A 24,937-nucleotide genomic window follows, 5' to 3' on the forward strand; every position below is an offset into this window, starting at 1 on the left:
AAATTTAAAAAGAAAAATAGGAATCTGCACAAACTGTAAGTGCATGCACTAATACCATTTTGTTTCAATGACTATATATATAGAAAATACTTTTAAACTGAAAGAAAAAGTTTTTTTTTTTTCTAAATGCATCAGCTAATTATGAAATTCCATAAACAGCAGCTATTTATTGAAGGAATAAATTCTTACCATATGTTGATGTTCAAACCCTAAGTGTATCTACAATATTTGAACATTTAAAAATATATAAACACATAAATTCAACTAATATCTTCAAATTTGTTATTGTCAATACAGCCTCCAAAAAAGATATTTTTCTTGGAAATTCAATTCATTTCCAAGTAGCCTCATGTTTAATGATTGCAGAAAGAAAATGGCATATATCTTTATTACTCCTTAGAGTGCTCCGACAACATTATTCCACATGAGGCCAAAAATTATAAAAGACTGTTTGAATGTTCAACATACCTTCTTAACCCACCTAAAAAGAAGTGTATCTAAAATATTTTAATAGATTTCTGTCTGCTCTGATGTTGTTATCTAATGTATCACGTGTAACTTATGTTGACGGCCAAGAAAGTTTGTATGGGTAGGTTATATCGAAAGGACAATTTTAAGGGCTGGCTGATAAAATTTGCATATCACTCAGGGACCCTATAAAGTGTGGGAAAAACCCATATATATATGACCAGCAGTTTATATATCTAACTTTGTTATGAACTGTGGATAATGTGTTTTTGTGGGAACCAAATTTTCGTGGATTACTGAAGAATTGTATGTTTATGGACATTAATAGTTACATGTTCTAGATCACTTTTCTCATGTTCACAATTTTGTATTTTCAATTTTGTGGAAAATTGAAATTAATGTCTCACTTTATTCATTTTGTATTGTATTCAGGGAAATTGGTATTCAAAGAATAAACAAAGAATTTAAGCCACAATTGTGGTGTCCAATATTCAAGATAATATCTAGTGTTTCTACACCTATAAATTTGGTACAGATTTTTATTGAAGTGAAAAGTATCATATTCATAATTGAATGTCACTAACCGTCTCAAAATTGGTTTTCCTGTGTACCCTACAATGGTGTAAAATTTTGTGTAAAACAATATACATGTACTCATTTGCATGCATGATTCTTAATTTGACCACACATACAAAATCGTCGCTCCCACACTGAATTATACATATTCTAAACAGATATATCGATACACATTTTGAACATCTCCAATACAAAGATACCAGGGGGATCTTTTAAACAATTTTAGACAATAAAATAGTACTAAATTTATTAACGTGGTCAATTGCTCGGAAATCAGATAAGACAAAATGTAAAGTATACACAATTTAATCTTATAAATGGACTATTACACACTGTTTGTCAAACTTTAAGATTTGGAAACCAGATAGACATATTAAAACCATAAGGAACAATTGTATTAATCTAATATGGTGTGGAATGATTAATACATCAACTTTGGATGACCCCAATTTTCAGACCTTTTTTTAATGTAATTGATATTTTTTATTATTTTTAGTTTCACACAAATTCTTAGGTTAAATTATTTAAATTACAGTTTAACTTTTATTAAAACTTTGATGTTTATAGTCCTGGTGATGTTTCAAACAAAACTTCTTCAAAAGAAAATACAATTAAAGAATACTAGAAGATACCTACAAATTTACAGTACAATTGGGCAAGAGTTTTTAAATTTTGTGGGCAGTTTGTCAACTGTGCATGCAACACTGCTTGATAATCAGGTCTCTGGATCTTGACATTTTCTAAATAAGTTGGTGTTTTCTGTGGGAAATTGATTGTTTCAAGACAAATTTAGGAAATATAAATTCCACATCTGCAACAAGTGTGTTACGATATTTCTCCACTAGAGACAGTTAAATTTAATATTTAAAGCGTGAGGCTTTGCCGAGCTTTTTAAATCATAAGGTAAGTAGTTGAAATTTAACTGTCAAGAGTGGAGAAATATCATAATACACGAGTTTTTCTGACCGATCAATGCATTTGAATGGGGACATAATGGTTGGAACTCCCCTTTATCCTGGGTTGGGAACCCTGTAACTCTATACCTTAGAGTTTAGACACTAGTCCTAAAACCCAGTGAGGAGTAGACAGTAGACCCTTACCTTAAAATTCAGGTACCCTTAGCGTAAATAAGGTCCAATTATTTCAAATTATTCTGCTTCTGAAAAGTCAACTATTTTTTCAAAAGAATGTCAAAACTGTTAAGTATTTCAAAAACCTCATATAATTATTATTATGTATATACAAATAATTAGTTTTTTAATCTGTCGTATTCAATACTTCTTGGTTATAATTCTAGTATCATATTATCCTAATAGTTATACTTGTAAATAATTATACGTAAATATTTAAAATACGACAAATTCCTGAGAGAGATATATAGACGTTATACAACAATATTTTCATTTTTTAAAAGGATTGAATACAATTTGATAAATTTTATAACTTATTAAGCTCTTTATCTTCCCATCTGATCTGTTCTGTTTAGGAATGGTTAAAGTCCTAACATTTGTTTGTTTTTATATCTTTTTAAAATTGAGAATGTATACATAGGGATTGTGACAAAGAGACAACAACCCAACCAAAGCAGTAAACAGGCCAAGGCCACAATGGGTCTTCATCACTGCAGTGAGTAAAAAACTCAAAGACCTGGAGGAGGGAGCACATCTGGCATCTGAGCAATTTTGTCCACATTTTAAAACAAAAAAACAAGTTGTCTAATGTGGGCCCCCTGTTTCAAAATCCTGGATCCACATCTGTAAACCACTAAAATGCTCATTTTAGTGGTTAACAGATGCAGATCCAGGATTTTGAAACAAGGGGCCCCACATTAGACAAAGGTTGGAGTGAAAAAATAAGCCTGCATTCATAAAAAATATATTGACTCAGGCCCTGAGTAACCCCGTTCAAAGTTAGTATAATGGAAAAGAAGCTAGGGATATCCGACACAAAATCAGTACATGAACAGCAAAGAAAACAGAGAGGAAATGATCAGCACTTTTATTGCTGTTTTTCATCTCACAGTCAGCGAGGTCCCAACAGGGAGTCAAAATGTTCACCTAACAAAATTAAAGAGGACCCTTACTAAGTATCAGAAGTACTTTTTTCCATATATCCTGTCCATAAAATTTTTTGAAAATTGTCACTGAATCATAACCATATCATTAGTCACTTTTAATTAGTAATACACTGTTATGTGAAAAGGGGAACAACTCTCTCAAAACAGTTTGTTTTGCCAATTGTTCCTTATAAAACTAGAATGGGACCCAGTAGTCACTACCATGAAATTTATGCTGGCTTATTTCAAATAGAAGGTCTGCATGCAAATTGCAAAAAGATCTAGATGCAAATGGCCATGCAACTCTCATTAAAAGGGGCTAATAGCTCCCTTTATCCCTACTTATGGAGCTACATATAACGTTAATGCATACAATGTTCCACTCCAAGTGTCGACTTTTTTGGAGGTCCCCCTTTTCAACTTTCTGAATCTGCATCTGTCATATATTTGTTTTCAAAATTTGTTTTCAGTATCAGAACAAGTTTGGTTAATGCTTTAACCTTTAATTTCTTACTCAATATCATCTATTTATGATTATAAGATAAAGGAAGATGTGGTATGAGTGCCAATGAGACAACTCGAAATCCAAATATCAATTTATAAAATAAACCATTATCATGATCATAAGCTAAGGCCTTTAACATGGAGCCTGTGAAGTTGGCTCACACCGAACAGTAAGCTATAAAGGCCCCCCAAAATTACTAGTGTAAAACCATTCAAATGGGAAAACCAACAGTTTAAATGAGCCTTATTTTGCAATCAACATTTAATTTGCACACCTGGGAGACTTTCTAACTTATATTTAAAGCAATTAAACAGCTGATGGCATACCGTTGATGACCTATATATTTTGATAGTAATTGTAATAACGTCATAACAATTTGCAGGTAAAATCAAAATATATTATTGCAATCGATTAGCGGTAGAAAATTATGAACAATTTGTTAAAAAATTGCCAATTAGCATGTAATGGTTATAGAAATATAATATACTGCCGATAATTTTGTAATCAAAGCCAGCTCTTAATTGGTTTTCAAGTACATGTATATCATGTATATTGTATACCACATGAAAAAAATATCAGCTTTTCATATAGCTCTGATGGTACAAACTTAACTTATGTCTTGAACTCTAGAATAGAACATACAAGTTTGGTAATTGGTTAAAACGGCATCTCCAAAGGTGTAGAAATAAGTGGTCCCCTAGTGGCCCACAGCATGCAGATATATAAATGTAATAATTAGCAGTGTACCAGTTGGATCCAACTGGTACAATATATAATATATATTTTTGTATGCATAACACAACCCTTCTGCCCTGAGATTTTGTATGCATAACACAACCCTTCTGCCCTGAGATCCAACTGGTACACTGCTAATTATTACATTTTATATATATAATTGAACTAATCTCTGTACTGGTTAATCTACTCTAATAGATTTGTATGTCATTGTATTGGAACTTTATAGGCATTATGTAAATAATAATTCTTCAAAATATCAGCCCTGTAATGTTAGATCAGTAACTTAACATAAGACCCTAAGGGGTGGAGGTTGTGGGGAATATTTGGTTGAATATTTAGGGAATCACTGAAGCATGACTAGAGCAGGCCCCAGTCTTAGGCAGTCAGTGAGCTCCAAGTTAGGAAAATTACTGGGTCTACCACTGGGAAGGACATGCCAGACAATTTAGTCTTCAAGGTTTTTATCAAATGTCAGATAAAATGTCAACTCTTGACACTTGCATGTATATCTTAGGTCTAAATGTGTTTGGTAACTGTTGAAGGTCATGGTAGATAAGGATACGTTGTATCAATGTTAACTGACAATTTTATTTTCACAAAGAAATTTCAAGTAGATGTTCTTTTTTTAAGGTTTCAAATTCAAAATCTTTTTCTTGGAATCAAGTTTAAAGCACTCTTATCATTGTTTGAGTTATTAAATTGAGGGTGGTAAAGGGTTATTTTAGTGCAACATGTTTTGACATTTTTATTTCAAGTGCAGCCATGGAAAAGGTTTGTTATTCACCAAATTTCTTGAAATTGGTAAAAAGATCAACGTGCAAGACATTTTTAATTGTTCATTCATCATGAAATGGCAATGATATTTCGTGTTCTTCTGTGCAGATACCCCACCCCCCACCCCTTTTACGTCCCTCTAAAATGTATTCTTACTATTTTGTGGCACATTAGTCCACATGGTATTTTTATCATTAAAAAGAAATATTTGACATGATACATGTTTTTGACACTCAAAATTACAAGGACTTCTTTATCAAAAAAATGTCAATATTTCCAATAATTTGAATGAGCAATACATGTTAATTTGTCTTTAAATGAGTGTTTTAGTAATTTTAAACCATTTCCACAAAATAGAGTTCCTGCAAAATTGACAACTGTCCTGGAATTTAAGTCCAAACAAAATCTTATGGATGTGGATCAAAGAAAGGCATAACTGTACAACACAAAACATAACCAAATATTTTCAATGCATTTATATAGGGACATATGGTTGGACCCCCCATACTAAGTCAGCGTTGGTTTATGATAGCCTTTAAATACAAAATGTATATGCCCTGTTCTGTTTTTGTTTATCTTCTGGGGGTATAATCAAGTGTTGGTCGGTAATTGTTGTGGTCAGTTGTTATGTGTGTTTTTTGTGGCATTTTTCAAGTTCACTTTTGTTTATGAGTGTTCATTATTTAACTATATATACTGTCACCATCCAAGATTAATATGGAGCAGGATCTATTTACCCTTCCAGGGGCACCTGAAATATCTTCTTATTTTTGGTATGTATTTTGTCTTTTTGTGGTTTTTGTATTTTCTAGAATCATGAGAATAGATATTACCGGTATACCTAAGATCAATTTTAAAGCTGTACAAATTAGCAACTGCAACAAAATTTCCCTTTTTGTGTGAATCATTAATAATTCTGTCTGTGGTCGTTGATGCATTTGTTGGGACTAATTGCTGTCTATCATGTAATGTACACGAAACTGATCAATGGCAACAATGAACAAATGACCATAGAACACATTAGTTCCCTAATAATAAGGTCCATCCTGGCCTATATCAACTTATAAAGGTATATCCATGCAAAATAAAATTTGCTAGTTCTTGAAATTAGAATATTTTTGAGCAAATTGTAATTTTATATGAGACAGACCCTATCCCTTACAGTTTAGGTTACCCTCAAATGACCCTAGCTTCTGAATAAAGACAACATGAACTAATGAGGTAGCATTCTCAGGTCATACTGACCTACTAATGGGTCAAAGTATTTTGCTAATTACATACAGGTTACAATCACCTGCCCATGCAAGTGCTGTGTCATATCACAGACCCTTATAAGTCTTATAATAAATGTGACAATAAACATGATATGATTAGGGGAGGTCAGTTGCAGATCCATGGGGTGTTCTAAGGGTTGGAGCCCTATTTTTTTCAACGATTAATGCTTTCGAAAGGGAACATATGGTTGGAACCCCTGTATCTTCGGTTGGAACCCCCCCCCCTTTTTTAACTGGCTGGATCCACCCCTGAAGGTTAAATCCCAGTTTGCTGTCTCTACTCTTATTAAAAAGATAAAAATAGAAGTTATATTTCTTTCCGTTACCATCACATTTTATAAATAAACAAACCTTATTACTGCATTATTAATCCATAGTTAAATGAAATCCACATGAGGTATCCACATTCTTTACAAATCCACAGTAATACATTTCCATTTTAGTTGTAGCAGATCAATTTCAAATTATGTCACAGAAATAAATCTTTCAATCCCAGAAAAAAAGTCTATTTTCTATAAATCCATGCTTTCAAGCTCAGGTGAGATACAAGTATATTACGAAAATCCCAGGTAAAAATTTCAGGTGACAATCTACAAAATAAACATTACAGTTTATTTATTGATTATTGGAGAATTAATTATCTAAATTGTTTGAGGCCTTTTGACATAAATTTCATTGTATAGTTTTTAACCTATTGATTAAAAAATAAACAAATGTGTTTTCGCCCTGTGGTGCTAAATATACTCAATTACTCTATAATTAGTACAGTCTCATTTCAAAAGAAGGATTTATCTAAATTTTGGTTTTTTTTCATATTGATTTAAAATTTATTTTAATTCCATTCTTTTGAAATGCACACAATGACATACAAAAAGATTTATATTTTTAAATCTTATTTTTCTTGTGGATAAAGAATTTATGCATTAATTAACAGCAATACATAATTCAGTGCCTAAACAAATCCTTCTAAAAAAAAATCATGTATATTATGTACGTTAATTCAATGTACATAAAAAATACAACAAAATGTTTGGGATTTTTTTAACCTTTTAACAGTTTGAAATACACAATTTTGCAAATTTCATATATTTTTTCTTTTTCAGTAATTATACTTAAAAAACGTGCTAAATGTGCACGGTAGAAGAACTGTGGTATACTTTTTTCTGTTGTTAAAATATAACACCCATTCATGGTTGATCAATTAACATGTTAATTAGGACAATCCAAGGTTAAGTGTAGAAAGAGTAAAAGTTTTTTAAAACTTTATGCAAATTTTAAAATTGACATTACATTATAGTGCAAGAGATATTTCTTCTATCATGTATTTAAATGAATATTGCAACTCTAGATTGTGTAGAAAGAAAAAAAAAGCATTTTTTTTAAAAGTTATTTAAAATGAATATCAACCCTCTATTTACATGTACATAAATTTTCATTTAGCATTTAATTTCAATTGAAAATTTCCCTTTAAAAAAAAGCTAATAAAATATTAAAATATGTTACCTGTTACGAATTAATATATAAAATCAATTTCATAAATAAAAATCCAATATTTCTCCTCAAATGAATTTGAAATCAACAATGCATCTAAAATGTTTAATGTCCATGGCGTACAAGTTCTCCTTTGATAAAGTTAACAAATATTATTTCACCTTTTAAGACTTTGAAATCGACACTGCAATTAACGTAGTAGTATTATAATACCAAGCACTTGTTTAACAAATTAAGACACGTATTTGAAACCGACACAGCCTATTGAACGTCATTTAAAGATTATGATATTTAAAGAATAAAATATCAGACTGTACTTCAGAAGATTAAGCACAAATTAAACAATAGATCCTTTCACAGATCAATGAAAACTCAGGGATTTAAATATAAGCAACAGGGGCAGATAACTCAAAAGAGGTTCTTTTATATTTTAATTATAAATGTTCAGAGTTTTTCAAAATTTACACAAACTGTCATGACCTCAATTGTTTTTGGTCTCTTAAATCTAAATTTGCAGTAGATTTTTCTCATCGTTGAAGGCCATAATAGACCTAAGAAGTATATTGACCTCAGACTTCATTTTCAGTCAATGTACTTCTTTTAGGTTGATATATATCCTCATATTGACCTCAAACATGTGTAGGTTAACAATATATATTTTTTTTCAATTTTCCTCAAAGAAAAAAAAATCTTCTTTAAGAAAACAATTTTTTTTGTTGAGTCAAATTGTGCTCATCAATCTAAAAAAAAACACACAAATTTTCACAAACTAATAAAATTGATACCTAAAAGGAAAAGTACTTCTAGAGTATGTGTAAAGTACTGATATTGTCAGCGTGGGGTATGTTATCTCAAGGATTAAATACACTGCATTTTAAAGGTACCAGGAATTTGATGTCTATATGATAAATGAACACTGGTATGTTGGTTATTGTGTCCTTAATAAATCAATGAAGATCAAATTAAGTATCTATTTTATGAGAAAATAATTTATCTTTGGTTGAAATATTTATATGTAATTGTGGTCCAATTGTAACTAATCATTTATGTATAAGATATCAAAATAAAGTGACCTTTTAGGTTGCATTTCTGTAAATATTGACAATGCAATTTCCCATAGGAACTCCTTTTGCAGCTTAAACTGTACCACTTTTACTATGAAGTTTTGAAAAAAATCTTATCCTAGAATTGAAAGTTCATATGCACCACAATTTTTTCCAAAGGTCAAAATATAGGGCTGTGCGGCATATTTTCAACGTTTATATGCCCTGAAATTCTCAAAGTTATGAATATTCAAGATCTCCCCAAAAGAGGCGTGTTTTTAGAAACAGCTGTATTTAAGAAGTGCAACCTTAAGCCCCATAAATACTGTAATTACTCTTATGGCCCCTTTTTCTCATATTAGATATTTTTTAGTATATTGTGTATTCCAGAAGGAGGGTTATTAGTGCAGGGACATCAGAACATTAAAAGTGCCCATTTGATGATGATCAAAAATGATTTGTATTCAAAACAGCTAAAAACTTTGATTTCTTACCAAGTAGTGTAAAACACTCAGAGAATAAGTATCATAAGATTCAAGCACAAAAAATTGTGAAAAAAAATGCATATTGCATTTATTTGCACAATTACATGGTAATAAACTGTTACTCCTTTCAGTCATCATAAAAGAATATAGACATGATAGATATATATACTACATATATTTATACCGTTATGCATTTCCGTGTATAACCTTCAAAATGCAATAAAATTTTGTAAAAAAAAAGAAGTTAAAATTGCTGAATCATGCTTTCAATGAAAACGTTAATTTAACACGTAGCTTTTAAATGTTGTTTATTTTTTCTTTTTCAGTTTTGTCTCTTTTGAATGTACATTATAATATTTCATTTCACTGTTTTTGTTAGAATAATCTACAAATGTAACTTACCACATTCAGAGTTTATATTCTTTGATCTTTTTAATATCTATATTTTAAAAAAAATGACATTTTCTCCTGTTCTAATGACACCTACTCAATATTTCATATATCACTTTTAAAGTAGGAGGGAACCACTCACATCTAAACATTTCAAAAAAATTTAATTACTTTACACTTCATTAGGTTGTGAACAACACCACAAATGAGGGATAACCCCTCAATGAAATGACTATCCCTTTTATGGGAGATGCATTTCAAGTGATAAAAAATACTTTTTTGTAAAACAAATTTCTTGAAAAGTATTTGAATTATTTGCAGAAACTTTTCCCAAAGAACTATACATCTATCTTGTATCATATTGTCTAAGCCATAATTGTACATAAATTTTGTAATATTCATGGACTTTAACATTCTTAATTAAGTGGACCCCTCTTTCAGAAAACAGTTGTTTTAATTATAAAATTTACCCTTTGTCTGAGGAACAGACCCTCATTGAAGGGATGTCCCTCAATTACAGGGTTATTCCCCAGCTTGTTTTTTAACTATTGGGATGAACTAATCTTTAAAAATATTTTGATGTAAAATTTCTTATTTGCTACAATTTCAATATCTACAATCTTACATGTATATTTATGTGAATATTCTTTAAATGTCAAGTCAATATCAAAAACAACTTTAATAAAATAACTGAACCATATCCTAACATAATCATATTATTTATTTAATCCTTTAATAGTTAAAATTTTGTTGAAGGTTCATTAAACTAAATTATGTCACAATTAAGAAAATGTTTTCGTGACAATTTGAATTATGGACGATTTCTGTGATCAGCCACTGTTTTCCTTTGTAGAGTCATAAATCTGGTATAGTTTAAAATATGCTTCTAAAATAAAAAAAAAATATAAAGTTTTTGACTTGTGTGCTTTTGTATTAATCAAGTCCAGGCCAGATGTTAAAAGGCTTATACTGCACAGTGTGAATGATGCACTCAGCCACTGTCAATGAAACAATTTATGTCAGAAGTTGGTTCAGAACATCAAATTTCATATACATGTATTTACTTATGGATTTTTTTGGAAAAAAATAATTTGTTTTTGGCCCTGAGAAAAAAAATGTTTGATTCACCCTCAGCTGCCACTATATATGTAATGCTAAAATTGAAAGAAAAAAATAGTTTTGGACTTGTCGCCAAAAAAATAGATTGTCTTACGCCAAAAGCGAAAAAAAAAGTTTGTCCAGAAAAAAAATCCATACCCCCCCCCCAAGAAAATCAAATGGTTGCTGCCTAAAGAGACAGCAACCCTACCAAACAGGTGAAAATAGCCAAATTATAAAAAGAAGATGTGGTATGATTGCCAATGAGACAACACTCCACAACAGACCAAATGACACAGATATTAACATCTATAGGTCACTGTAAGGCCTACAACAATGAACAAAAGCCCATAGCTAACAATGGGTCTACAATGCAGTGAGAAATTTATCCATCACCTAATGGCAGGCTTCAGTAGGCCCTGAACAATTACGGATTCTAGTTCAGATAAATTGAAGTCCATTAAATCCTGAAACAGACAAATGTTCAAACACACAGAAATTAGAACAGTAAAAAATTTTAGAATGTATAAGAAAACCTCATTTAGTGTAATTTCTTATATGCCCCCCTTTTTTCCCAAAAAAATGTTTTCAGGGGTATTAAATCAAAGTGTATAACATGAATAAATAGTTCACAACTGTTATTTGAGACCAATTTAAGTTGTAAAACTGTTTTCAACCCTGTTTGTTAACTGTTATCAGCATTTTTGCATTTTTTGTTAACTGTTTTGTTCCAAAATCGAGTTGTTGTTTACATGGATTCTCTGTAAATATCAACCATGCCACATATAGGTCGTGGCACGCATAGTCTCAGAAACATGTTAACCCCCGGACCCCCCTCCCTGGGTCCGCCAACGCAACACATACCCGTAGCCAGGGGTCCGGACGACCCCCCCCCCCCCCCCCCCCCCTCCCTTACAAACAAATAAGCACTGTTAAAGTCAAGGTTCTGTTCGAATTGTGACTGTTAAAGTCGAGTTTGTTGGTCAAACGAACCCCCCTTAGGAAATTCCTGGCTACGGGCCTGCAACAATCTAATATGTTTTTCTGCAAACAAATTTCCCAAACTTTCAAACAGTTTACCATCATTGGGGACCATGGAGAGAGGGGAACGAAACATGTATATATAGCTTTATGTATGTTTTTCGTATAGAAACAGAAACACATCATCATCTGATCTTCAGATCATGATCGATCATGTGTCAATGTTCCTTGTATATAGGCTACTGAGACGATGATGATTATGTAGCACACGACGCGAATCAGGATTTAATGTGAGGGGTTGGGAGCTATCAAGAGGGGGTCTCATGATATATTTTTTTCACATGTGCAGATGGGATTTCAAAAACACACCCCATTCATCAGTATATTGTAGTCTAACTCTTGTGAAATCCTCACCCGTAAACATATTTCATGGCATTAGAACTCATTCATATATTCCGTTATCACATATTATTTTGTTGTACAACTTGACATGATTTTAAACGATTAAACAGCATTTATACAAAATCTTATCGAAAGATGAAAATTATTGACCCGCCGTGGGAGCTATAAGACCATTTTTTTTTACAAACAACAGTTATTGGGCGTCAACTTTCAATCGTTTCTAACTGTACAGCTTATTTCCAACACATAAAAAGATTGGCTGTATCACTGAGAGACATCTGGCTGTATAAAATGTATGTTCAAACTGGGAAGAGTATATCAATATATATGTTCCTGGTTTAAGCTATAACAACTTTGCGTCTCTTTTTGACAGATTCAACTTATCCAGAGACGGATTTAGAGTTTTTTTTCAGGAAGTACCCCCCCCCCCCCCTTTTTTTTTGTGGTAGATTATATAGAGAATCGCTAAAGCATGACTGGATTGGACCCCTTTACGAAATTGATGGATCCGGCCGTCACTGGTATCTGAGACTACTATAACACGTGTGTTTGTTATAGTAGTCTGTTATAGTAGTCTCAGCTGGTATCAAAGACTAATATACCGAATGAAACGCCTCCGTACAAATATCTGCAACTTGCCAGAATATTCATCATAATGATTTTTGCATTTGTATTTGGAAGGAGAAGACCGAGAAGTCTTCAAGATCTGAATCCGGACCATGCCAGAGGGTCATGACATTGGTAAACTAATTCACCCATAATATGACTCAGCAAAAAGCAACTCAACTTATCTACTTATCTACAAAGGACATAGCTTATCTATATAGGTATATACGTTTTTGTAGTGTATGTCGTTATTCGTTTATGGTCGTCTCTTCAAATATGTATCATATTTGTACAAAGATTAAGATTGCATTGCAAACTCGTAAATTTTTGTGTATATCGACTGTTTCCGTAACAAAGCTGTCAAGTACTGTTTACTTTGAAATAAAAAATTAATGCAATTTACTTTTACCTACTTCAGGTCACAAGAGAATGTCTGACATTATTTGTAAAGTACAGTTTTGATGTTTACTGTGCTGCATCTAAAAGGCACAAAAGTCAAGTAAAAATTTACAAGTAGCATATAAATTTGAAACATTTGTATCTGTGTTTGCAATGATAAGAAAATCTGCACTCTTGATAGCACTCAATGGCACACTCATGTTGAATAATAATTTAAAATTTTAACTCCTCTTGATTCAATTATATTTTTCTATTATAAATACTTTACTTTTTTCTTTTATCCAACTGATAAAAAATTTAACTACTAATAACAAAAGCCCAAACTGATTTTCTGTTATATATATGTATACTAGAGTAATTTTGTAATTTAGTTTGAAACTGTCATTGAATTTAGTTTACAATTGTAATTTCCTGAAAAAGACAGACAAAAGATAACATAGGGACAATTCAACTCATTATTGGTATCATAAAGAAAGACCAACTGCAATAGTACATAAAACACAACATATATATTTAGAAAACAGAAAGAATGCGCAACACAAACCCCACCATATATATAGACGGGGGAAGATCTCCTGCTACATACACCCGTCGTGTTGCTTGTGTAAGAATAAACTCGGTGCTTATGACTCTTATAAGGTGAAAAGAGGACGGGTTTGCGGTTACGACAATTGGAACATATCCGTCGAATATTGAAAAAAATCAATTATTGATCAATCAGTATAGTGTTTGAAAAAAACTATTCTTACCTTAATATATTTAACGTTGTAGGTGATGTTCCACAAAAGAATAATTTGAATTGAAAAAAGTCTTATACAATTTATAATAATAACACTTCCCGTGTCCAAATCTTCCCAATAAAAATAACACAATTCGCTAAGTCACACTCGACTCGTCTATATCTTAACACAGATTACAGATTTGGTTCAAAATTAACAGAGAAAAATTTAAGGTAAACAAAAATATCATTAAAATTCAAAACGAATAACACGATAAGCTCTGAAAAATATGAACATTTTTGATCAATAGATTAATAAGAGATTACAGGATTACAGGATTAACGCCTGGGCTACTGGTCACATCAAAATATTAATTAACAAATTAAACTTTAATCCGTTTTACTATGACTGCATTTAATTTTTACGTACAATTGGTGAAATTGAAGGATCTTGAGGGGAATAAATGATAAAATTGGGAAACACCAAAAAAAAAATTGAAAAAACATTAACTGAAAACTTTTAGAATGTGCATTTTTGCCAGAGGACATTATATCATTCAATCAATTATTCAATCAGTCAATTATTCGTTAATTCATTTATTCGATCAATCGATATCACATGCAATCAATCAAAAAATTGGTCGATTAAAAATAAATGTAACAATAATCTCATCAAAATGAAACATTTTAATTTTTATAACTGAAATAAGAACCAACACATACATGTGCTAAAACTAAATATCGCTATTTTGTGCATTTTTCGTTTGGTCTTTTTTTGTGTTAATTTTCATATCATGCTACTCGGCAGGCACGTGGCGTTACTAACGAAATTGACATGAAATTGACAACGTCTTCATAGGTAAAATAGCGATAAACAGATTATCATTGGTCATCTCAAATCGATTGCCTTTCTCGGTGAGATGATAAACGATAATCTCTAATTCCAGTATTAACTGACGGACCGTGCATTTAGACCATCAGTAACCGTTTAGATGTTATAAAGATAAATCTTACTAACAAGTTCAGTCTTTATTTAAGCAAAATGCATTTTAATTTACATAAGTTTTTAATGTGAAAAGGAGATGTCAAACAACAAGGGGACCCTTGAATCCCATAAATAAATTGGAGATAAACTGATATTGCCATATCAAACGCCGGAAAGACGACAGAAGTATGAACAAGCACTGCATAATTAACACTTAATCCTGCGTTATTCGAACGGCACTTGGGGTGATTTCAGGTACCCCGGAAAGGTAGTTAGGAAATGTTGCTTCACAAGTGGCAATCGTCATGTTAGTAATTCATTTCGATGATGTAACTATCGAGGAAAAGAAGAAAGAGTCAAAACAATCTAATTAAAATATTGATCTCTGATTACGTTATACTACTCATATGTAGTATAACGTAATCAGAGATCAATATTTTAATTAGATTGGAGTCAAAAGATACCAAAGGGATGATCAAAAGGTCAAAAATTAACTAACAGCAACATGGCAAAAAAGTTCATTGATTTGGACGCTACAGTAAATTCTAAAACATACAAATGAACCAAAATTTAAAAAAACACACACAGACAACCAAAGGCAAGAGCCATAATGTGGGACAGGTACAATAATGATGCGTGGTTAAATATGTATTATGAGTTCTCAACCCTACGCCTGAATCTCTAGCTAGTGTGGAATAAACAATCATGCATGGTTTATACCAGAAATATACTCTGAAAAAAACGAAAGTTACACTACACCGAGTTATATGATATCGTTGAAAGATCATTATTTAATTTGAAATTAGGGTTTAGTATTTGTAAGCGAAAAAACAACATGATACACGACACGGATTTGTATGGACGACTATCAAAATACTTGTATACGCTGGGAACAGTATAAATATATATGTTTCTGGTATAATCGGCAAAAAAAACCCCGATAATCACTAATTGACAAAACCAATCATTTTCGAGGGCACCTAATCCTCAATAATCAAAAAGAAAAAGAGGGCAACATAGTCTTCAACAATACCTATACAGGTGTCTATATACAATATATATGTCAAGCTCTAAATGTGCATCAGTATTTTCAAAGGTATAATTAAACACGTGGTAGATACATTATTATTTTAAGTTGAAAAATAACAAGTCAAAATGAAATATAATTTCAAGGTTATAATTGTACCTATAAAACATTTGTAATATTCTTTTAAACTTTAAGTGAAAATAAGATATTAAAATCCCCCCTCTATAAAAACAAATTTGAAATTGATGTTATCTTTTGACAAAATTATTTGTAGTTTGAAAATTACCGTGGAAATTAAAATGTTAAAAGTAGAATTTAATTACTTAATTGAAATTATAAACACATTATCAATCGTATCTCTAATAAAATATACTGTGTTGAAATTAAAATCTACCAGTGATTTTTGGACGGAACAAAAGGTATTTCTATTTTAATTTTAGGACAATTTTCAATAAAAAATATTTAAAAGAGTATCATATGAGGGTCTGGATTGGATCCCTTATTTCTATATTCTTTACTCTTTTGTAAGTTCATTTAAGTCCCTCTCTTGTATTTACACGGTATTTTGTCCATTATTCGCTACTCTTGTATATTTTTGCACCCTTTTATTCTTTATTCTTGGGGGGAGGGGGTAACCATTTTTTCTCTTTTTCTATTTATTTCGCCCTTTCAATGATTCTGCACTATTTGTCCATTGATTTATATTCTACAGTCAACCTAAGCAGGTACTTTCTATACTAACGTTAGTATAGAAAGTACCTGACCTATACGTTATATTATTTTGTTATATTGTAATTTTATTTCGTAATAAAAAAAAAAGGGGGAATTGGGCTAATATATTCGGTCCGCAATACCGTAAAAAAATAACATTATTCTAAATTTAAAGATTACAAAACTTAAACAGCCATATACACCTACCGACGATGCACCATATGCTACTAGCAATTATTTTATATTGAGGGGAAATTTCAACAAAAGTATTTACAACAAAGGAGAGTGTGTCCGATGCAAAAAAAGAACCGTAAAAAATGATAACGACAAAAATTATAACAGTCTTCGTAGATGGGGTTTTCAAAATAGAGAATAATAGGCAAAACCAAGGTTAAATCCTTGGCAAAATCTACAGAAATTGGCACCAAAACTAAAAAATAATGAGGAAAAAAGGCTACAAAAATAAGGTGCCAAATATAAAGAACTGTGAAAATGGCTTAAATAAAACTTATATTTGAAGGATTTTCAATCCAGACCCTCTTATCAAAAGTGCAGAATCATCAGTTCTGATAATCTTAAATTGAAAGAGCTCCAAAATTAATGTACAATCTTTATATTTATAATTATGGTATCTTAATCAAGCTTTCAAATCATGTGTTCAATAGATATAGGAAGATGTGGTGTGAGTGCCAATGAGACAACTCTCCATCCAAATAACAATTTAAAAAGTTCAACTTTGCTTTGTTGTTATTTCTCGGTTTCACATTTTTCATGTTAGGACCTTATAAAACTTACTCTACTGCATGAGTTTTGCTCCTTGTACGATAACCTATAGCTGTTGTATTGTTGCTTTTGACTCTGAAGTTTGTTATATCTCCTTATTTTTCTTAATAAGTTTGATTCTAAACTTCGACCAAGGTTAACTGATTGACTTGGGCCTACAATATATGATATATCAAAATAACAAAATAGCCGACCTAACTTTCTAATGATGTGTAAAAAATCTCAATAAAAATACTTTGTAAACAACAAGTAAATAAACTCAGAGACTTGATCTACTAAATCTTCAAAAATAATACGAAAGAGAATTATTTAACTTTTGTAATAATATTTTAGTTAATGTTTAACACCTTAATCGTAAAATCGTATTGTAGTCATTTTCAATGGAAGAATGAAATTACACGAACTTCAATATTCATAAAAACAAATATTGAGAAACATTTCTATTATGGATATTTAAACTCCAGACGTTCCTGCCGCTGTGTTTTGTTTGTGGAAAAATAAATGTTCACCTAATTAGTTAACAAATATGACTTACAGGCGCAGATCAGCAAATTTTAAAAGAGGGGTTCAAACTCATGCAAGTCACATAAAAAGGGAGTTGCAACCATATGTCCAAATACAATAAAATACTTCGCTGAGCACAGCCTGATACGACAGCAGAGGTTGAACCCTGAACAGGTGGGGGAAATTTGGACACAACATTCAAGCTTGATACTGTCTGAATTTGGATTGTGCCATAATATAGGTTTCTGACACAAAACAAATGTCAAGGTCTTACAAATTTATTAAGCAATACTGTGCAATTGAAGATTTCTTCTTGAAACTTTTCAAAAATTTGAAATTTGAAAATTTTGATAAAAAATTAAACCCCTTAAAAAAAATAGAACCCCAAACTTTTTGAATCCCCCTTGGAGCAATTACCACAACACTCGATATCAGCCTATCCTTTGTAGTATGGAACCTATAGTACAATTTCAGAGAGATTCATACACTTAAACACAACCTCAAGTAATTGTCTAGAAACTAGAAAAATGTTTTTTGGCCCCCAAATGCAATTCCTGCATGAATAGGGCAAAAAATCTAAAACTCAATCACAGCCTTCTTTTTGTGATATGAAACTCTGTGGTACAAGGTCCGAGAGATCCATACGGTTTACCCACAAGTTATTGTCCAGAAACTACAGAAGGGCTTGTTTTTGTCCCCTTTTGGGCCTTTAATTCCTAAACTGTTTACACCATTGACCCCAAATAAATTCAAACCTTTTACTTGTGGTATTAAATATTATGGTACAATTTCAGTGCAATTGAAATAATTATACACAAGTTATTATCCTGAAAGTAGAAAAATGCTTGTTTTTGGGCCCTTTGGGACCCTAATACCTAAACTGGTGGGACCATCATCCGAAAATCAATTCCAACCTTCCTTTTGTGGTATTGAACCTTCTTATAAAGTTTCAAAGAGATCAATTCACTTAAACTAAAGTTATTGTCCAGAAACCAACTATGTCTTCAGACGACGCAAACAACGACAACACCATATCATTATACAATTCCAAAGGAGTAGGTCCAGTAAGACCCCTTTCTGGCCCCAAAATATAGCAGTTTTACAAAATTGTTAAAATGTAATCTTTTAGTTATTTATTGAACAGTAAAATGCTTCTGCTACACAAATATGTGCTGTTTTTGACAATACAATGCACGTATATCGGGTACTAGCACCATTAAGTCATGCTAAATTACTGAAATCTTCACAATTCTAGCATTTTAGGTAAATTTTAGACGGTTTCCGTGTAAAACTAAAGTGGCCGCATTCGTGTTCATCCTTAATATTGAAATGTAAATTGTATTTGATGATAATACATAACATATATAAAGGTTGAGGATGAACACGGATGCGGCCACTTTCATTTTTGACAAAAACCATCTAAAAAGTGACATTTTTCGGCATATTTGGTAGATTTTTCACATTTCAGCTTAAATCAGATCGTTTTTAATGACTAAATTAGGGCTATTGGTACTTTACGGAACGGAACGGAACGGAACGGAACGGAACAGAATTTCATTTAAGGTATCCAAAGGGGGCATTTATCAAAATTTCGAAAAATCTTTAAAACAAAACAAACTTTAAAATTTCTGTATTTTACGGTTTTCCATATACAAATAACACAAATGTATACTTAATCTCATCTTCACAGGTGAAATGTGCAATAATGTATAACATCGGGAACTATTCTGTAAATGAATATGTCGGATTGTCCTGATAAATTATCATGAAATTAACGCATTTGCAAGTCATGCATTATGATATCTAGACTGACCTCACGTCGTCCTTTCCGACGATGATTAGAAACATTGGTTCTGATTTTAACTTTTTAAATTTATTATTCCGTTCCGTTCCGTTCCGCAAAGTACCAATTGCTCTGAGGAATTGGTATTTAACGGAATCAAACGGAACCAGACATTTATAATGTAATAAAAGCAGTATGATAAAAAAAAATGTGTCTTACACCCCTTTTTGCACGAGAAATAAGTGTTTTAGATAGCATTCCCGACCTGATAAATAATTAAGAATTTAAAACAAAGGCAGCTTAGACAAAAAGTCTTACTCCTTCCATTGGTAATTATATTTTTTAAAAGAGGCCTTCCACCTCTCGTGCCGACGAGGATTAGAAACAGTAATCAAGTTGAATCATATTTAAACTTTTTAATTTATTATTCCGTTCCGTTCCGTTCCGCAAAGTACCAATTGCTCTGAGGAATTGGTATTTAACGGAATCGAACGGAACCAGACATTTATAATGTAATAAGAGCAGTATGATAAAAAAAATGTGTCTGACACCCCTTTTTGCAGAAGAAATAAGTGTTTTAGATAGCATTCCCGACCAGATAAATAATTAAGAATTTAAAACAAAGGCAGCTTAGACAAAAAGTCTTATTCCTTCCATTGGTAATTATATTTTTTAAAAGAGGCCTTCCACCTCTCGTGCCGACGAGGATTAGAAATAGTAATCAAGTTGAATCTGATTTAAACTTTTTAATTTATTATTCCGTTCCGTTCCGTTCCGCAAAGTACCAATTGCTCTGAGGAATTGGTATTTAACGGAATCGAACGGAACCAGACATTTATAATGTAATAAAAGCAGTATGATAAAAAAAATGTGTCTGACACCCTTTTTGCAGAAGAAATAAGTGTTTTAGATAGCATTCCCGACCAGATAAATAATAAAGAATTTAACACAAAGGCCGGATAGACAAAAAGTCTTACTTCTTCCATTGGTAATTATATTTTTTAAAAGAGGCCTTCCACCTTTTGTTCCGACGAGGATTAGAAACAGTGATCAAGTTGAATCTGATTTAAACTTTTTAATTTTTTTTATTCCGTTCCGTTCCGTTCCGCAAAGTACCAATTGCTCTGAGGAATTGGTATTTAACGGAATCGAACGGAACCAGACATTTATAATGTAATAAAAGCAGTATGATAAAAAAAATGTGTCTGACACCCCTTTTTGCAGAAGAAATAAGTGTTTTAGATAGCATTCCCGACCAGATAAATAATTAAGAATTTAAAACAAAGGCAGCTTAGACAAAAAGTCTTACTCCTTCCATTGGTAATTATATTTTTTAAAAGAGGCCTTCCACCTCTCGTGCCGACGAGGATTAGAAATAGTAATCAAGTTGAATCTGATTTAAACTTTTTAATTTATTATTCCGTTCCGTTCCGTTCCGCAAAGTACCAATTGCTCTGAGGAATTGGTATTTAACGGAATCGAACGGAACCAGACATTTATAATGTAATAAAAGCAGTATGATAAAAAAAATGTGTCTGACACCCTTTTTGCAGAAGAAATAAGTGTTTTAGATAGCATTCCCGACCAGATAAATAATAAAGAATTTAACACAAAGGCCGGATAGACAAAAAGTCTTACTTCTTCCATTGGTAATTATATTTTTTTAAAAGAGGCCTTCCACCTTTTGTTCCGACGAGGATTAGAAACAGTGATCAAGTTGAATCTGATTTAAACTTTTTAATTTATTATTCCGTTCCGTTCCGTTCCGCAAAGTACCAATTGCTCTGAGGAATTGGTATTTAACGGAATCGAACGGAACCAGACATTTATAATGAAATAAAAGTAGTATGATAAAAAAAAATGTGTCTGACACCCCTTTTTGCAGAAGAAATAAGTGTTTTAGATAGCATTCCCGACCAGATAAATAATTAAGAATTTAAAACAAAGGCAGCTTAGACAAAAAGTCTTACTCCTTCCATTGGTAATTATATTTTTTAAAAGAGGCCTTCCACCTCTCGTGCCGACGAGGATTAGAAATAGTAATCAAGTTGAATCTGATTTAAACTTTTTAATTTATTATTCCGTTCCGTTCCGTTCCGCAAAGTACCAATTGCTCTGAGGAATTGGTATTTAACGGAATCGAACGGAACCAGACATTTATAATGTAATAAAAGCAGTATGATAAAAAAAATGTGTCTGACACCCTTTTTGCAGAAGAAATAAGTGTTTTAGATAGCATTCCCGACCAGATAAATAATAAAGAATTTAACACAAAGGCCGGATAGACAAAAAGTCTTACTTCTTCCATTGGTAATTATATTTTTTAAAAGAGGCCTTCCACCTTTTGTTCCGACGAGGATTAGAAACAGTGATCAAGTTGAATCTGATTTAAACTTTTTAATTTATTATTCCGTTCCGTTCCGTTCCGCAAAGTACCAATTGCTCTGAGGAATTGGTATTTAACGGAATCGAACGGAACCAGACATTTATAATGAAATAAAAGTAGTATGATAAAAAAAAATGTGTCTGACACCCCTTTTTGCAGAAGAAATAAGTGTTTTATATAGCATTCCCGACCAGATAAATAATTAAGAATTTAAAACAAAGGCAGCTTAGACAAAAACAAAAAATCTTACTCCTTCCATTGGTGATTATATTTTTTAAAAGAGGCCTTCCACCTCTCGTGCCGACGAGGATTAGAAACAGTAATCAAGTTGAATCTGATTTAAACTTTTTAATTTATTATTCCGTTCCGTTCCGTTCCGCAAAGTACCAATTGCTCTGAGGAATTGGTATTTAACGGAATCGAACGGAACCAGACATTTATAATGTAATAAAAGCAGTATGATAAAAAAAAATGTGTCTGACACCCCTTTTTGCAGAAGAAATAAGTGTTTTAGATAGCAATCCCGACCAGATAAATAATTAAGAATTTAAAACAAAGGCAGCTTAGACAAAAACAAAAAATCTTACTCCTTCCATTGTTAATTATATTTTTTAAAAGTAAGAGGCCTTCCACCTCTCGTGCCGACGAGGATTAGAAACAGTAATCAAGTTGAATCTGATTTAAACTTTTTAATTTATTATTCCGTTCCGTTCCGTTCCGCAAAGTACCAATTGCTCTGAGGAATTGGTATTTAACGGAATCGAACGGAACCAGACATTTATAATGTAATAAAAGCAGTATGATAAAAAAAATGTGTCTGACACCCCTTTTTGCAGAAGAAATAAGTGTTTTAGATAGCATTCCCGACCAGATAAATAATTAAGAATTTAAAACAAAGGCAGCTTAGACAAAAAGTCTTACTCCTTCCATTGGTAATTATATTTTTTAAAAGAGGCCTTCCACCTCTCGTGCCGACGAGGATTAGAAATAGTAATCAAGTTGAATCTGATTTAAACTTTTTAATTTATTATTCCGTTCCGTTCCGTTCCGCAAAGTACCAATTGCTCTGAGGAATTGGTATTTAACGGAATCGAACGGAACCAGACATTTATAATGTAATAAAAGCAGTATGATAAAAAAAATGTGTCTGACACCCTTTTTGCAGAAGAAATAAGTGTTTTAGATAGCATTCCCGACCAGATAAATAATAAAGAATTTAACACAAAGGCCGGATAGACAAAAAGTCTTACTTCTTCCATTGGTAATTATATTTTTTAAAAGAGGCCTTCCACCTTTTGTTCCGACGAGGATTAGAAACAGTGATCAAGTTGAATCTGATTTAAACTTTTTAATTTATTATTCCGTTCCGTTCCGTTCCGCAAAGTACCAATTGCTCTGAGGAATTGGTATTTAACGGAATCGAACGGAACCAGACATTTATAATGTAATAAAAGCAGTATGATAAAAAAAAATGTGTCTGACACCCCTTTTTGCAGAAGAAATAAGTGTTTTAGATAGCATTCCCGACCAGATAAATAATAAAGAATTTAACACAAAGGCCGGATAGACAAAAAGTCTTACTTCTTCCATTGGTAATTATATTTTTTAAAAGAGGCCTTCCACCTTTTGTTCCGACGAGGATTAGAAACAGTGATCAAGTTGAATCTGATTTAAACTTTTTAATTTTTTTTATTCCGTTCCGTTCCGTTCCGCAAAGTACCAATTGCTCTGAGGAATTGGTATTTAACGGAATCGAACGGAACCAGACATTTATAATGTAATAAAAGCAGTATGATAAAAAAAATGTGTCTGACACCCCTTTTTGCAGAAGAAATAAGTGTTTTAGATAGCATTCCCGACCAGATAAATAATTAAGAATTTAAAACAAAGGCAGCTTAGACAAAAAGTCTTACTCCTTCCATTGGTAATTATATTTTTTAAAAGAGGCCTTCCACCTCTCGTGCCGACGAGGATTAGAAATAGTAATCAAGTTGAATCTGATTTAAACTTTTTAATTTATTATTCCGTTCCGTTCCGTTCCGCAAAGTACCAATTGCTCTGAGGAATTGGTATTTAACGGAATCGAACGGAACCAGACATTTATAATGTAATAAAAGCAGTATGATAAAAAAAATGTGTCTGACACCCTTTTTGCAGAAGAAATAAGTGTTTTAGATAGCATTCCCGACCAGATAAATAATAAAGAATTTAACACAAAGGCCGGATAGACAAAAAGTCTTACTTCTTCCATTGGTAATTATATTTTTTTAAAAGAGGCCTTCCACCTTTTGTTCCGACGAGGATTAGAAACAGTGATCAAGTTGAATCTGATTTAAACTTTTTAATTTATTATTCCGTTCCGTTCCGTTCCGCAAAGTACCAATTGCTCTGAGGAATTGGTATTTAACGGAATCGAACGGAACCAGACATTTATAATGAAATAAAAGTAGTATGATAAAAAAAAATGTGTCTGACACCCCTTTTTGCAGAAGAAATAAGTGTTTTAGATAGCATTCCCGACCAGATAAATAATTAAGAATTTAAAACAAAGGCAGCTTAGACAAAAAGTCTTACTCCTTCCATTGGTAATTATATTTTTTAAAAGAGGCCTTCCACCTCTCGTGCCGACGAGGATTAGAAATAGTAATCAAGTTGAATCTGATTTAAACTTTTTAATTTATTATTCCGTTCCGTTCCGTTCCGCAAAGTACCAATTGCTCTGAGGAATTGGTATTTAACGGAATCGAACGGAAC

General features: G+C 31.9%; 1 protein-coding gene across 2 annotated transcripts in view; it reads right to left on the reverse strand.

Moving 5' to 3' along the window:
* Window positions 1-8,157, reverse strand: part of LOC134695220 (uncharacterized) — a 51,152-nt gene extending 42,995 nt beyond the window's left edge. Inside the window, exons 1-2 of one of the 2 annotated variants that reach the window (XM_063556432.1) lie at window positions 7,895-8,157; window positions 6,743-6,981 (exon numbers count right to left, since the gene is read on the reverse strand). The gene's annotated coding sequence lies outside the window, so the exon portion shown is untranslated. The remainder of the gene's footprint in view (window positions 1-6,742; window positions 6,982-7,894) is intronic. The other variant, XM_063556433.1, reaches the window with a different exon arrangement.
* Window positions 8,158-24,937: the final 16,780 nt, after the last annotated feature.

Source organism: Mytilus trossulus, chromosome 13 (genome assembly GCF_036588685.1).
Source record: "Mytilus trossulus isolate FHL-02 chromosome 13, PNRI_Mtr1.1.1.hap1, whole genome shotgun sequence".
In the NCBI taxonomy this organism is placed as follows: Eukaryota; Metazoa; Mollusca; class Bivalvia; order Mytilida; family Mytilidae; genus Mytilus; species Mytilus trossulus.